Source organism: Hesperophylax consimilis, chromosome 9, assembly GCF_061612785.1.
Source record: "Hesperophylax consimilis isolate HC1 chromosome 9, BYU_Hcon_1.0, whole genome shotgun sequence".
Taxonomy (NCBI): Eukaryota; Metazoa; Arthropoda; class Insecta; order Trichoptera; family Limnephilidae; genus Hesperophylax; species Hesperophylax consimilis.
The window spans coordinates 12815837-12828084 of NC_142844.1; the positions used below are offsets into that span (position 1 = coordinate 12815837).

The 12248-nt window shown below is 31.5% G+C and overlaps 1 protein-coding gene across 4 annotated transcripts in view; it reads left to right on the forward strand.

Moving 5' to 3' along the window:
- Positions 1-12248, forward strand: part of VGlut (Vesicular glutamate transporter) — a 112435-nt gene that overhangs the window by 23056 nt on the left and 77131 nt on the right. The window lies entirely within an intron of this gene.

Below are 12248 nucleotides of genomic sequence, written 5' to 3' on the forward strand. Positions count from 1 at the left end.
GCTTGCGTTGACCTAGGAATCTGTTTGAAAGAAAAAAAACTTAATGATGTCAAAACTCATCGTTCGTAGCTTTTCTGTGTCGCACCTAAAATGTCTGTGATTAAAATGTTCCAAATGTTGCCCTCCGTTATTTTTAGGAGTCTACGCATTTTACTGTTATTCAAAAGTTTTGTGTTATATTCCTGTCACAGTGCTGAAAAAAGTTGATATTGCTTTTATCAGTTAATATATCAGTGCTACTGTTAAATTGGATACACATCACAGAATTGGCTCTATGGCTATCACTAGAAATATTAATAAAAATAAGTGCGTTTTTATTACCAAAGTTGTTAACTCTTCCATCGAATAGAGCAAAAGGCAATTAATTTGATTGTGTTTGCATAACAACAGTGTACTTATGAGCTTAAATAAAAGTTTCGATAATTAATTGGAAATGCTGTTCCGCCGGTGTCAGCTAATAAAAAAATAGCTTTGATATTCTTATTAACCCCTGTGAGACGAATGAAATTTAGGAAATACCTCAAATCAAAAATAATATTCAAAATTTTAATAGAATTAATAGACACACTTCTAAGTTTTAAATTTTTTTAGTTTGAAATTTTCATTGAAAGTAACGACACATCCAAAACATTAATAACTTTAAGCTTCACACACTGCAACGCACCTCGAGGTAGTCTTACAGTTGTAGTGTTACGTTATTTATCAAAAAATCGACGGTTTTTCGTTTGAATTCTACTTTTAAAAATCGAGCCTCATAAAAAATTTTCAGCCTGTAAATAAAATCAAGGTTTAAATATTCATTCAAGGGAACGCTGTTACGTGAGAGACTGAAGCAAGTTTTGCAAGTGTCCCTGTGACGTAGGCCGTGAACATTAACGCTGAAAATCGTGACCGTTATTTGTAAAATATTGTGCGTGAAACGTCACGGAAAGATATTTAAAAAAAATATATTATTATTCTCTATTTTCTCAATCCCATTCCTTGAAAACGCTAGATCATGTATCAATATCTGTAGGTTGCCATACAATCAATGTTAAATTCTCTTTAAACAAATGTTCAGGTGTGAACACTAAAATTAAATACACATCGCTGTACATATAATACGTACGAGGCGTTATAGTGTAAAACAAAATTAATATATATTTTTTTAAGATTCTTTATTATTCGATAATTGCTGTTAATAAGGCAAAAAAACTATATTAACAAAACAGAAAAAAAAATCGTTGGGATTTTCTGTAAAGATCAAATTTTAGTTTCACTTTGAAAACCGTTGAGATTCGTGTTTATCTTAGTAAAGAGTTTAAAGCAAGATTTGAAAACCTTAAACCCCAAAGTATATGTTCTTTCAGACATTAAATAACGAAACGCCACTAAACTATGTTGCGGTCATTGATGAATTATATTTAGACATGAAGCGAAAAAATAGGTTCCACTTTTTTGCCTCCAACTAGAATTACCGAATCCGCTCTACACGAACGGCTTTTCAAGTTTTAACAGTGGAACACATTTTGACGAGATATAGATACACAATAGCGCCTCTAATTGTATAACTCTATGTTTGTGGCACGAACTTTTTGCTTGTTTCAAACATCTGCAGGCGTAGGCATAGAGGATGCCCCGCTGAAGAACTCGGTTTTGGAAAACGCTCCTTGCTTCATTCACAATCATATATTGTCTGATACACACTCTTCCTTTGTTCTGACACTTGACTTAAGTATTTGATTAACTTGATCGTACCATATCTTCCTCAAGTGTCCTCGACTTCTTATACCATTAACATTCACGTCAATATATGGATGCAAGTTTTTCTGTCTTTTTTTTCTTCTGTTTTTCATATTCTTTGACTATTAATAATATTGTTAAAAAAAAATAATATACGTGATTTATAAATCGGTTTTCTCCGGAATCATAAACAATAAAGTTTCAATAAAGATACGGATGCATACTATTAAAAATCTAGTTATTACGATATGGTAATAACCATTACAGAACTATTATTTGATTTACATAAATTTCATATTCTGTAATACATATTATATTATTTTAAATTTAATTTAAGTTTATCCTGTGGCCTTCGAAACCAAAATGATATTCTGCAATCTCTCAGTTAGCCCTATATTATTTAATATAGCCCAAATTCAATGTTGTAATGCTGTAATTTATTTAACAATATAAATATACTAATCTTGTAAGTTGTATTGCAACCAAAGTTTATTCAAACACATCACTCACGCAGATGCATTGAAAAAATAAAATCACAGAAATTGAAAAAAGTTTATTTTCACTGTAATAAAAAACGCACTATGAATTTCAAATAAATGTACTTAAAGTTTATAGAATATTATATTTGAATGTTCTTGTCCCTTTTTCGCCAGTAAAATAAAATCACAGAAATTGAAAAAAGTTTATTTTCACTGTAATAAAAAACGCACTATGAATTTCAAATAAATGTACTTAAAGTTTATAGAATATTATATTTGAATGTTCTTGTCCCTTTTTCGCCAGTAAAATAAAATCAGAGAAATTGAAAAAAGTTTATTTTCACTGTAATAAAAAACGCACTATGAATTTCAAATAAATGTACTTAAAGTTTATAGAATATTATATTTGAATGTTCTTGTCCCTTTTTCGCCAGTGACAATAAGTAATCGTTAAGCAGGACAAAAGCTGTTTCTTAGTGACTTTTTGCAAGTCATTTGGAAGTGTATACATTCGCACTGATACACATTCCTATGTTTGGAACAATTCGAATTACGTGACCTATCTGTTTTTGTGGAATGTTAGTTGTATGTGCGTACAATTTTCAAATGTTAGTTTTCTGATCTTTGCAAATTTTGTTTGTAATGTCTGTAATGTTTATCTGTATCGGTTCTTAAATTATTTTCTGCTATTTCGACTCTTACAAAATCCTATATGGTACATTTAGTGTCTTCTGATGGTTAAAAATCTTCTTCCAAAAATCTGTTTTAAGCCACATGCATGCTAAATTATATTCGTTAATTTTGTAATCTCAATTAATGAGATTGTAACTGCAAAGAGAAATGTCGATCTAATTTCTATTTTTCCCTCTAGTTTAAATATTACATGCAAACTGGGAAACTTATACCAGGCAATAGAAAAACGAAAGTGAAGAAGTTTTTCATATTTTAATAATCTACCATATATTTTACAAATCTAGATTCATGTACTATTGCGCAAATCCTCACCATTCCCCTCCGCCGCCACTAACAACCGTTGAGAATTGATCCCTCTTTTACTGTTCACTGCGTAGTGCTGATAACAAACAGACATTATCCCGGATTTGTGTCATCATTTCTTCTGGACTGCCTAGCATTTTACCCACCCCACTACCCCTTAAGAGAAAGTCAATCAAAGAATTGTTCAAATAAAGTATTTAAACATGTCATTTTTCTGTTTGTAATTTTTTGTTATTAATCAAAAATACATAGATACATACAAATACATTTTGTTATTTTATAAAGCATCCTACTATACTAGGTTGAGCCTGTTCCGAAATATCTTAAAGAAACCGAGAGCAAAATAGAAAATAAAATAACGAAAAGAAATAAATAAAAATAAATGAAATAAATAAAGTAAAGGTAAGTTTTTAGATTCTCACGGCCAAAAGCATTTTTGTTGTTTGTTTTTGGGGTGTTATGCCGTGTTGCGCTAACTCCTTCTTTAGCCGACGTTTCGGACAGCGTTGCAGTGTCCATCATCAGGGTAGATCCGGTAGATTCGGAAATAAAGTAAAGTTTGTTTTCATATTGTAGAAGTTCTGAGTATCTATCGGCAGTAGATTGCCTTTGTTGACGGCTATCCGTGGGTGAATTTTGTGTTTGATATTTACACTATTTCTTACATTTTTATTTGAAGGAGATTTAATATTATTATTTAGATATTTGCACGAAAAAATGGTCAATGTTGCTGCTTTTCATGTGTTATTTTCTTTATGAAAACTTTTGTTTTATTGTTATTAGAACTCCTCCATTTTCAGTTTTTTGAAAATTATATTATATCATTACATTTATTTTCAAAAAAATATTGGCGATTAAAGTCCTACAAGCAGAACGGTTTCCATCAAGTATAATGCAGGGGGGGTCACTCTGCTGAAACAAACTCATATTGGGGATGTGCACTTTGCGTGAAATTGAGTTACCTCCCTGAAAGCTCTGCACCGAATCCAAATCAGCAAAAATGCCGATAAACGAGAAGAAGATCTCGCAAGGTACATCGAAAATCGATAAAAATTATATTCATAAAATTTTACTTCTAAATTTTAATAAAAAATACGAGTTGATACAATTAGTAGGTGAAATGGTTCAGTGTACATAAACATTATTGAGATAATTATAACAGCCCACTGAGAAGGAAGAATATAATGAAAATAATATTTTTTATTTCGTTGATTGAAACCAGTTTCTGGTGTAGAATCGTACTTTTTGTAGGTCGATATAATAACACGAGATACAAAATACACGAGTTAATTTATATCAAAACATTAAACGTTAAGCTATTAGTTGCAAACTTACTTTTGTAGCTTTATAGACAAATGTATATTTGACCATACGAATGTGTTTTTCAAACATGGGAATTATCAAAACACAAGCCTAATTCTCATGGGTAGAAAATTTGTGGTCACCATGTTAATATGAGGAGGCGCGATTTTAAAAATAACGTTCAACAAACTGTGTTTGCCATATTTGTAAATATATATGAAACTATTTCTATCTATACACGAAGAGAGGTCACTAGAGACGACGTCTTTACCCAGAGGTTTATATTATTTTTTAACAAATGGAAAGAGATGGAACAATAGGCGCAAGGCGGTAGGATGGCCGGTGATTTTGCACAAAAACGGCGCTATACAAGTCATCCAATTATTAATTTTTTTTTTATTACTTCCGATTTTATGTCCGGGTTAAATCTTCCCCATAGGAAAAACTAAACCCTTCCACACACTTTTCCACAAATGATCATCTAGTCAATCAACATTATGCAAGTGCATTATATAAGCAAAATAAATACAAAACAATACAAGAACAATACGTCAACTCACCAGAGATCAAATGGGAAAATAATTCACCGACTCCAGATATTTTCATATCAGAGGGTTCGGCTCGGTAGAACTTCTAACAGGGCCTATAAATCCTACTGATCCCTCAACATAAATATTTAAAAAATCTTTCGTTATCCTACATGTATTCAGAATGACCGACTTTTGCATCTTTATATATAAATTTTTTGATAGATCTAATACGCCTAAATTTTTAATGAGAGAGCTAGGTATAATGCCAGAAGCCGAAATAACGAATGGTAATATTTTTACAGTCTGAGAATGCCAAATTCTTTTTATTTCATTTCCTAAATCTGTGTATTTTCTTATTTTTTCATTATCAGATGTTTGAATATTACAGGAATTTGGAATAGCGACATCAATGATATAAGTTATTTTTTTAAATTTGTTATGTAAAACTAAATTTGGTCTATTATGACTAATCGTTCGGTCTGTAAGTATAGTTTTATCATAATATATTTTATAAAATTCGTTTTCCTAATGAATTTGGTTCGTATTCATAATATGGTACTATATTACGGCAGTCAATCAAGTTATGTTTAATTACCAAATTTTGGTGAATTATTTTTAAAACTTGATTGTGCCTAAATGTATACTCGGACGGTGCTAATATAGAACATCCCGATATAATATGTTCTATAGTTTCCGGAAAAGCCAAACATTTTCTACACAAATCATCAATTTGATTTGTATCTTTGATTTTATGCTTCCTATAATTTTTAGTATTAATGACTCTATCCTGAATGGCAAGCATAAATCCTTCTATTTCTGCGCTCAACTCTCCAATACTCAACCATTTGTTTGACGAAAATTTGTCAACATACGTTTGGTTGAGATAATTTAAGTGTTTTGTGTGTAAAATTTTATTTGACCAGGAATCTAATAATTCCTGGTTGGGATTTATAAAAATGTTGGCATTCTCATCGTATAAATTTAAAGGTGTAATATTTCTATCTGCCTTGCAAATTATTTTGTGCATTTCTGAGCTATGGGCTTTCCTATGGAAAAAAATTCTTAGCATTTCTACCTGATGATACCTCAGCACGGGAGATCCCAGTGAGGATATCATTATATCTATTTGTTACACAAAAAAAAGATAATAAAACACTTATTATTATTATATTATTATTATTATGTTTCAAAGAAGTTATTTTGACTATACCTCTACCTCCTAAATTTCTAGGTAAATTAACTCGTTCTATAGCTGAATTTGGATGATGGAAATTAAACTTTGATAGCGTAGTTCTAATAAATCTTTCTAAGTTATCTAAATCTGTATTAGACCATTTAATTATGCCAAATGAGTATGTTAATAGAGGTATTGCTCAAGTATTTATTGCTTTTACTAATTTTTTAGCAGATAGATTGCATTTTAAAATTTTCCTGATCCTAGTTTGAAATTTAATCATAATATCATTTTTAATACTAGTATGGTCTAATCTATTTGATTGTGGGTATCCTAAATACTTATAAATCTCATCCCTTTTCATACTAGTAATTTGGAAATTTCTAATTATTTACAATTGGAATTTTTTTTAAATATTTTTTTTTCTTAATTATGAAATTAAATACAACAAGAACTTAAAAAAAATATATTATTTTTATTATTTTTTTTTATTGCCGGTAACTCGGTCGTTTATTAACATAAATGGTTATTTACAAATCATGGGTGCTAACCGACTCACTAGACAATATTTGTTCTGAGCCGGGTAGCAGAATCATTACATATATTTTGTAAACAAATCAGGGCTTAGTAAAAAATACAAAATAATCTAGATATAAAATATTACATTCACATATAAAATAATTGAGCAATTTTTAGTGTGAGAGTTCTTATTTAGATGGAGTACCCCATAAAACCTATCATATGTAAAAAGTTTTGTTAATAATAAAAATATGTAAGAAAAATAGCAATTGCATTTAAAACATTAGAAACAGTTTAATAGTCTGTGTATGTGTAAAAAATAGAAGAGAATGAAATAACACGCTCAATTGCTTATCATAAATAATATACCCATAGTAAATACAATGCAATAATGAAAGAAAAATGCAATCAAGAAAAAAGAGAGAGAGAAAAGGAGTATTCAATATATAGGTGACACATTAGAAACCATTTTCAGTGTAATAATTACATTCTTAAAATTATGTTTATTAACACGGACGGTTTGCAATTAACTTGTTAATGGAATTTCTATTTTTTTTTCATTAACCATAAATATATTAAAGTTTTTATATGTATGTATATTTTCTGTTGGTTTGAGTTATATGTTGTGTTTCTTTTAAGAAAATGTTGAATATGACAAGAGATAGAATCAAAATTCTTGTGTTCCGAATATTAGAAGCTTTAAGGCGAATATGTTAGGAAGTATATTTACTCCGAAAGACACTAATGGATTCATAATCTTGGATTATTAGGAATGGAAAAGTATGAATAACGTACAGGGTAAAATAATTTGACGTTCTCCAAAATAATACATATTGTTGGGGACGGAATCGAGGTACCGTCGCACAGCGGATAGAAAAGGATTGGAATTCCGGAATGCCGCCTTACCGTTTTTGTTTTAAAGTTACTTTTTTTTCAGCAATTTTCTTGAGAAATAATGTTTATTTAAAAAACTATACAGAATCAATTCAACAATTTATTTTAAATATTAATAAATTTGTAATTTTGTAACCAGGCAATTTTTGCTAACAGCACGGTTGACGCAAATTTCACACATAAATACACTACCGTGAACAATTTAAACTCGAAATAATTAAATTAGCCACAAATTTTCAATAAAGCTACATTATTCAAGCTTGAATGACCAAATGTTGGAGACAGAATCAAGGTACCGTCGCGCAACAAATAGAAATGGATTTGAATTCCGGAATAACGACTTACCGTTTTTGTTCATCTTCCATTTTTCTTAATTGCGCAGGTTCATATGCAATTCACTTTCACAGCCACAAAAACTCTACCTCTACGGATTTTAATGAAACTCCTTCTTTAGCCAACGTTTCGGACAGCATTGCAGCGTCCATCATCAGGGCAGATGTGTTATTTCAAAAATAACACATCATAACACCCCAAAAACAAATAATAAAAGTAACAATGCGTACCTACAAATATCGATATGAAATATATTAAGTGGGTGCTAAAACTTTCTATTCGGCTTTTTCCGAGTTTATCGAAATCCATATTCCATTTGAAGGAATAAATTATACAGAAAATCGAAAAAAAGCTGTAGGTGGAAGTCTCCCAGTGGCGGACACCTAAGGTTTAAAAAAAAAAAAAAACTACTTCGAGATAAATCACTTTATTTATGAAATAATTATTTCAACTAAGTATAAAATCAAAATAAATGAATAAAAATGCAACTTCTGCATAGAGTATTTTATAAAACTAATTTAAAATTAAGTGATAAAAAATGCAATTCTTGCAAGTGGCACCTACTACCGGACGGACTTAAGTTCGAACCCCCAGCTCCGGATACTTTCAAAACAATCTGCTATGATCAAATATGTAGGCATCTGCACATTCAGGAATGTCTGCACATGCTTAATGTGCCCACCCATTGCAGCTAGAGCACTGTATCCAGTTTTCATTGTGGTCCTTTAAACAAACTACGCAAGTCGTTTTTTTCTGTGTCAGGCTCAGGTATGGGAGTTAATGGTTCCTTTTTCTTTCGCCTAGCCGTGTCCCGTGATCCTGTATTGTTGCGCTCTACCGCACCCCTGTCGCTATCTTTGAATCGCACGCGTTTTAACATGCCGAGATAGTACGAGTGTCCTGCGCTAGGTGCCGTCCGGCGTTACGGGACTTCCCCCTATGGGTTCAAATTGAGATTACCTTGCCAGTTTAAAAATGATCTGCATTAATCTAGACTAGATACAATAATAGGTGTGCGTATATTTCACGATGTAAAAGCTCACAGTTCGTGAGTTTTGGATGCCATATATAAATTCGCTTCGTTTATACCCGTGTAAACAAATTTGAAAGCATCCAAAAATGACATTATTTTTAATGTTCTAAAAAGATAATCAAAATTTAAAAAATAATTTCCCTCCACATAATCCTCTTTCGTAAGTATCAATCTCTTAATCAACCCATTAGCGCTCTCAGAAGGGAGGGTATTGTTTAGAAGCTTAAAGTTCCAAGCTTCCCAAAGTGTACCGAGCTTTCTATCAAACCCGCCGTGCCACCCAGCACCTTGTCTCGAGTAATTATTGTTATGTAACTACTGTGTCATCATTCTTCATCAAGCAAATCAAACGTAATGGCTTTTGTCTCAAACTTATCGGGGATTTGGCAATCAACTAATGGCCTCCCCGAGTTCCGCTTCATTGCAGTCATTAAAACTTTTGTGCAGATTGGAAAAAAAAAACAGTGACTTTCAAAGCTGATTAATTTTATTTGTTATGAATCGACCGAATCAAACAAAAAATGTTTCAATAGAAAAATTTGAAAAAAAATTGTAAATCAGTGAAAATCTTAACTAAGAGGCAAATGTGAAGACTAGGAAAAATACGTTCCCTTATACAGGGGGCCTGAGGGAAATGATTTTCCTGAGTGGAGGGTTTTTTAAGAAGAAGGAGTGAACACGGGTCTTGGAGAGACCCACGTTGTAGAAAAGAGGAAAAGCTAGAGGCCAGGAAACCGTTCCATAGACGAGCTGTTGAATTCAATAATATGTCGTATAATCGATCCGTTCTCATTTGAAAAAATGTCAATCGTGTACAAATACTGAGAGCGTGTTTGTTTTCCGACTATGAAAGGATCAATACGCTAGTTTTTCAGAGCATCTTCCGTTGAAATACCGGCAGAACATTTCCACCTGACGCCTGTGCTCTAAAGATTGCAATCCATTTGTTAAGATAGGAGAATCTATCTAACGAACCGCCCGTTCCAGCGCAGTTAAGGGTTTTTCTAGTATTTTGGGTCTCCAGCTCAGAGGTGGCTGCCAAATTCAAGAGAAGAGCGTACTTTTGACCCTTACAGGGTCAGCAGTGGTGTTTTTGTGTACTATTAAAGTTTCTGCGGACCGTGTTCAGTACGTCCAGCTTCTGAGAAGTTAACTCGACTGCCTTCGATGGCATTTTGTGCTACATAGGGTATTATTAAAATGACGGTTAAATTGTTTTATAGTAATCCAAAATATATATTTCCAACAAAGCCTCACATCCCACAGTTAAATACAAATCAGCAGAATGAGCTCTGAAGACATGAAAATTGCAAGATTTTTTTGTTAGTTTCTTTGAGAAACGAAATCATTGTCTTAATTATGAAGCAGATATCTGTTGTATTTCCCAATAAACATTTTCAAGTCGAGAGTAATGTAAAAATGATATTTTTTCCATTAATAAAGCTTGATTAAAATTATTTATAGATTAGGTATAATACAGTAGTGCCGAAATTCACAAATACACTTTAATGTTTGCCAACCCCTTGCCTCAACAACCTTATTATAAAGTCCGTTTAAATTACAAATCCCCTTAATAGAATTAAGCCCTCCTTTGTAGTTCATATCATTATCATAAAGCGGCTTACTGGGACTGGTTAGGATCCTTTATATCTTAATACGTATGTATAGCGCTCATACATACCTACACATGTCACATAGAAGATATTTTAGTGGGACATTGAACAATAATAAAAATAATTATTAATAACAAAAATAAAATATATATATACATTTAACATACCTCGGAAGCTTTCCGAAGTTCCATGAAATTTCACCGTGTCGTTGAGACTAGAATATTTTAAAGCCTGAATTTTAAGAAAGAAATAAATGATCGTGAGCTTAAAATGATCACTAACATGGTGATATACATAAAAAAACACTTTCATTGTTAAAATGTATGTCTTTTATACGACCTAGAGTAGCGAAGGAATAAAATAAAATCTTAGTTAATATTTTATTTAAGTGTCGTGGTTATTTATAGAGACACCTCGATAATTAACTACTATAGAATAGCTAATTTTCACATAAAAAAATAAAATCGTCTCTTGTTTCGGTCGGTACTAGATATTTTTAGTTTTTTTAAAAAATACTCTGGGTTGATTTCGCATTTTACACCATTGGTTGTTGCCCCACGGAGAAAACTAAACGACATAATATATTGATAATTTATTAAGAATCTGTTCAAATTTAACGAATCAATTGACAGGTTTCTAAAAAAATTAGATGTGTTATCGCGACGTCGGAACACGAGTTCATAAAAAAAATAACCTTCTCATATTTTCGCATTTGACATTATGTAATATCAGAACGAACGCATTTGCATGAACAATGAACACGTGTTCAGATATATTATGAAAATACAAAAAAAAAATATCATTTGGCCTGTAGTTCCGTTTTGAATAGGATTGTAATAAATATACTCATTTTTCTCCGTAGACATGTTTAACTTTTTAAATACGCGCACGTTATGAACAAACAATAAAATTAGAATAATACACAAATAACTTTATTTACATCACTTTGATATATATAACCTCTACATGTTTCATGAACAATGTTCTCCTCATCAGGAGCAAGTATAGACTAAATTCGAAAATTAAATATAGATTACAATTGAACAGTGGAAGAAGTGGGGAGGGGTGAGAGGGGCGGAGTTTGTCAGAATTGGGAATTACAATATTGTAATATTTAATTTTTGACTTTAGTTTATACTTGCTCCTGATGAGGTGAACATTGTTCATGAAACATGTAGAGGTTATATATACTGTTTCGTGAGCAAAGTTATTTGTGTTTTATTCTAATAAATAATGACATCACAAAGTGATAAGCATTCAGAAGAAATTTTCTTCGAAAAATTAAACAATAAAACATTTCACAAATATATTTTTAATTCGATATTAGTCATACAATAATACTACAAAGTGCTTTGAAAACATGTGGTCATTCGCAACGAACATAAACTTCAGGATGTAAATTTTGTTTGATTAATTATCGGTCTTTATTCAGAGAGTAGCCTAGCGAGGGTGGTTTGCATAAATTATACGGTGGACCATTATATTTTGAATGTAATCTGTACCGTTGCTTTATGACATTTTAATTTAATTATAAATAAAGAAAAAATAGTGAGCCGGATCGATGTGTTGATACTGCACTATATATACAGTATCGGAAAGAGAGAGGAAAGACGTACTAAGGAAACGCGAGCGGATATAAAACGATATCGGGGA